Source organism: Pongo pygmaeus, chromosome Y (assembly GCF_028885625.2).
Source record: "Pongo pygmaeus isolate AG05252 chromosome Y, NHGRI_mPonPyg2-v2.0_pri, whole genome shotgun sequence".
NCBI lineage: Eukaryota > Metazoa > Chordata > Mammalia > Primates > Hominidae > Pongo > Pongo pygmaeus.
Window position 1 is genome coordinate 2,434,280 of NC_072397.2, and position 5,216 is coordinate 2,439,495.

General features: G+C 41.1%; 1 pseudogene; it reads right to left on the bottom strand.

Annotated features, from left to right (window-relative positions):
* Nucleotides 1-1,092: 1,092 nt before the first annotated feature.
* On the bottom strand, nucleotides 1,093-3,045 carry LOC129025965 (heat shock transcription factor, Y-linked-like; annotated as a pseudogene).
* Nucleotides 3,046-5,216: the final 2,171 nt, after the last annotated feature.

The window sequence follows — 5,216 nt, forward strand, 5'->3', positions numbered from 1 at the left end:
CTTTGACAGAGGGTCAGAAATGGCCCTTGCTGATGCCAGCTGTGAAATTCCACCATGTCCTGACAGTGATGCAGTCCATGAGTATAATATCATGTGAACTTTGTTACTCAAGTGATGACACAAATAATGGTGATCATGTTTACTGAGCTGGCTAGGTATGAACTGTAATGAAGATGATCTTTGCCAACTAAAATTCAAGTTTAAAATAACTAGGGAAATGTAACTGAGAAAATACTGAAGTAAATAGTGTGTGTTAAGCTTTCTCTGGAGTTTTTGTTTGTGTGTGCATGTGTATGTGTGCATCTGTTCCTTCCTTTGTGCCATCCTAATTTAGGCCCTCATTTGATTTAGACCAGACTTCAAGAAGTTGCTTATTACCTTTTGCTAGCTTCAGTTCCTTTTTTTGCCCTTGCTCACTGCCATGGTTTTCAATGTCCCCTCCACATCTCACAATGAAATTCTGTAGCCATTGTAATAGTGTTGGGAGGTGGGACCTTTAAGAAATGATTAGCTGTGAGGGCACAACCTATCATGACTGGATTGATGGCATTATCTTGAGAATAAGTTAGTTATTGTCTGAGTGGGCTTTGGATCGAAGGATGAGTTTGGCCCTGATTTTCTGTTTATCACAAGTCCTTCACTGTATGATGCCCTCCTGCCATGCTGTAAAGGAGCCGTCACCGGATGCTGCCCCTTGGACTTCCCAGCCTCCAGAAACATGAGCAAAATGAGTTTTTTTTACAAATTACCCAGTCAATGGTATTCTGTTGTTGCAGTAGCAAATAGACTAAAGCACTCTATTATTTTTTCCTCTTTAGAGAACTAAATAAACTTACAAAGGGGCATGTCAAATTTCCTGTTGAATGATCAAAAAGTTCACATATGTTGTAAAAATAGTATAATAGCCCACCACTGAAATAAAGCACCATTTTCTGAAATCTTAACCTTGTTTTTAGAAATGAGGGAAAAGCAACCATAAAGGTAAACATGTAATTTTATTAATAAGAGAACTGCAGGAATTTAAAAATTTTTTATCAATGTAAATTTCAGTCCCTGTTGTCCTGCATAATCTGTTACCTCTTTGGTGGAAGATCAGTTGTAATTAGGGTGATGTTTGTCCAGTGAAGATGGTTGATGAGATGGCCTGGAAAGACAGGCAGCCAATGTATCAAATGTCATAGGCATTTGGAACCACTGGTTGCTTGCTGGTGGCAGGTTAGGATAAGGAGCCTCATTGACTGATACCTCAAAATATCTGGTTGGAAAAGTAGATTGTTCCACTGTCAGCCCCAAAAAGCTATTCTGTAAGGGAGGTATGATGTGGTATTGAGAAGTTGTGGTTGTAACAAAATTCACAATGTGTCCATTTGTTTGCATGTAGGTGCTATGAGAGTGCATATGAATATTGGTCAACTGATTTAAAATAGCATGTTGATCTGTGGCAATTTTGTCTGATGAGCCAACTGAAGTTGAAGATAGAGGAGGAAAACTGCTTCTGATTCGGTCAGTTGAACTAGCAGTTCTCTAGCTGACACAGTACTTCCTTGTTAGAAGCATATTTAAATTTGTAGAGGTTGGAAATGAACTTTCTTCACTAGTGTCAGCAGCTAAGCCAGAATTATGATTATCCATGTTACCCCCTGCTCTAAAGTGCTTTTTGTTGAAATCTTCAGCAAATAAAGTAGATACAGGAGAAGGATTTTTAATCCCAACTCTTCATTCTTACTGAAAGTTGGGGACAGTCACATTTGAAATTTGGATTATGAGAACTGTAACTAAAACCAAAGGAGAAGTTGATTTAGTGCCGTTTTTAACCAAGAGACAAGCGACTATCACAAATCTAACGTGTAAAGTCTCAGATTTCTGTATTATCACACAAAGTTAATGTCATCAACTAATGCATGCACATCGTTGACTATTTTTGAGAATGCGCGGACGAGCGCGGTGGCTCACGCCTGTAATCCCAGCACTTTGGGAGGCTGAGGCGGGCAGATCACGAGGTCAGGAGATCGAGCCCATCCTGGCTAACACGGTGAGTTCCCGTCTCTACTGAAAATACAAAAAAAAATTAGCCGGGCGTGGTGCCGGGCGCCTTAGTCCCAGCTACTCGGGAGGCTGAGGCAGGAGAATGGCGTGAACCTGGGAGGCGGAGCTTGCAGTGAGCCGAGATCGCGCCACTGCACTCCAGCCTGGCAACAGAGCCAGACTCTGTCTCAAAAAAAAAAAAAAAAAAAAAAATGCGCTTTTTGGGAAAAAAGCATTCAATTAGTAAAGCCCTCAAGTGAAAACATGTTATGTATTGATAGTAACATTTCACTAGAGGCTTTGGTATCTTTATTTGGAGTTCAATGATAAGATTCAAAGTTGTTGGCAAAATTTCTTAAGACACTGAAAGTTTAATGCTCAAGGTGCCCTCAATGTTTTCAAAAAATTAAATAATCTTAACCTTAATATTTCACATAATTTTTGAAATTTGGTTTTACTGCGTATATTGGCATGTTTACTGATGTATAAAATAAAATCATATGTATACTCTACTTGTGGTAACTGAAATATTTTGAATACTTTGCTTAAAAGAGTTTTTCTTCTGCCAGAAAGTTGGCCAAAGAAGCAGATGTTTGAAAATTCTGTCAAATTTTACTAAATATATAGAGGTTGAGCTGTCGAACTAAGCTTTTCATACTGTCAGTTTCCAATATTCTGTAAATTTCTTTCTTGAAGAGTTCTTCATTAATCACTCTGCAAGTTCATCCCATGAAATAGACTTGAATTGGTCACTTTCGACTATTTTCCAAAGTTTCCTGGGAAAGGTCAGAGAAAGAAAATCATCATCTTTATCTGGCTCAGAGACACAAACTGTGTAACGTGGCCTTTTAACAAGGATCCTTGTGACAAAACCGGAAAAGCATTTTCTTCAATCATTGACCTTAAGTCTGAGTCCCCAGGGAAGGTGTGTTCACACACTGGAGACCTAGTGGAGGTTTCTGAACCAGTTAATTCATCTTTGGGAGAAACATCTTGAGTTTCTGAAGAAACTTGTGGCATCTCAAATAAATATTTCTTTAGCTACTCCTCCAGCCTGCATGGTTTTCAAGACTGCAGCTTCAAATGATGCTTCAGAAGGCCTAGGCAGGTAAAGTAATCTAGACCATCACGACGTTTCCCAACCTGAGTAGCAATGATATCACAAGAGGACTTTGGTCTCCTAGCAACAAATGTAAAAAATTCAGCCAAGTATGAGAAATGAAAATTTCTTCATTTTCATTTTCATTCCTCATTTCTTTATGGGACAATTCTTCCCAGAAATGTATCCAGTAAAAATAAAATGTGGACTTATTACTTACATAGTGTGATCTCCAAAATCTCATTCCTGCAGAATCTTTTAAGTAAATAAGGAAATAAATAAATAATGTCCTCAATCCCTGAAATAAAAGTGATTTTCTCTGTTACACATACACTCTTACTATATTGGTGCCAGGAGTGTAGGGCCTGGTAATTGGACAATGCAAAAACAACAACAACAACAAAAAGATTTTAAAAGCTCTATCAGTTTGGCATGTTGGATTGGAAACTGATGCAGTGCAGAACCTATATGTTAAAAGTCCTGTCTTTACTAAGATACAAAAAATTAGCCGAGCATGATGGCATGCACTGGTAGTCCCAGCTACTCAGGTGGCTGAGGTAGGGGAATCACTTGAACCCAGGAGGTGGAGATTGCTGTGAGCCAAGATCATACCACTGCACTCCAGCCTGGTGACAGAACAAGACTCTATTAAAAAAAAACAACAAAAAAAATGGCCTTTGGGCGTGGTGGCTCACGCCTGTAATCCCAGCTCTTTGGGAGCCTGAGGCAGGCAGATCACGAGGTCAGGTGTTCCAGACCAGCCTGACCAACATAGTGAAACCCCAGCTCTACTAAAAATACAAAAATTAGCTGAGTGTGGGGGCACACGCTTGAAGTCCCAGCTACTCAGGAGGGTGAGGCAGGAGAATCGTTTGAACCCAGGAGGCAGAGGTTGCAGTGACCCGAAACTGCACCATTGCACTCCAGCCTGGGTGACAGAGAGAGACTTAGTCTCAAAAAAAAAAAAAAAAGTAGGTTACTGGTTGCTGGGGAGGGGATGGGGAATACAAAGAACTGTTTAGTAGATAAGAGATTTCCTGTTGGGTGATAGAAATGTTTAAGAACTAGAGTGAGGTGATGATTGTACAACATCATAAGCATATTAAATTCCATTGAATTGTACACTTTAAAATAATTTTATATTATGTGAAACGTACTTTAAAAAATTAAGAGCCAGGCGCAGTGGCTCACGCCTGTAATCCCAGCACTTTGGGAAGCCGAGGTGGGTGGATCACGAGGTCAGGAGATCAAGACCATCCTGGCTAACACGGTGAAACCCCGTCTCTACTAAAAATTACAAAAAAATTAGCCGGGTGTGGTGGCGAGTGCCTGTAGTCTCAGCTACTCGGGAGGTTGAGGCAGGAGAATGGCATGAACCCGGGAGGCAGAGGTTGCAGTGAGCCGAGATTGTGCCACTGCACTCCAGCCTGGGCAACAGAGCGAGACTCCGTCTCAAAAACAAACAAACAAACAAAAACTACTTGAATTTCTCCTTCATCAGAGTCAACAACTCCTGGGACTACATTAATGCCCTGTAAGTTAAGACAGCTTTTGCCTAAAATTAGTCCCATGTATCCTGCTGGTAAAGGTCCCTAAAAACCAGTGGGAACTTTGATGGGTTTTTCTCCCACAACTAATGTGAGTCTTTCTCTTGGGGGGTAGATCTAATCCTGCACTTCCTGGTGCTCCTGGGGTGAGGGAATCAATGTGCCTCCAGGCACCCATGCCTGAAAAGGGGTTGAGGTCTGAACTGGGAATGCCCTCACTGTTTGAGGGGCCGGGGATCCAGGCTCCCCTCTCGTTTCCCAACAGCGGGGTGCCATTCTGATGAAATCTTGAGTGGCAGTGATTAGCCTGGTGATTTCCTTTGTTACAGTGAGGACAAAGTCCTGGTGTTTTTTTTCCCACTGGGTGGGACACTGCATTGGAAGGTCCTTTCTGTCCTGAGATCTGGCAGCATTCCTTTTTAAAATGTCCAGTTTTTCCACAATTATAACATTTTCCCATTTTAGGGTTTGACCCTTGGCTCCTTTCAGATTTGTCAACTGCTAAATTAGCCATTGCTGGCACTAACATTGCAGATCGATGAAGC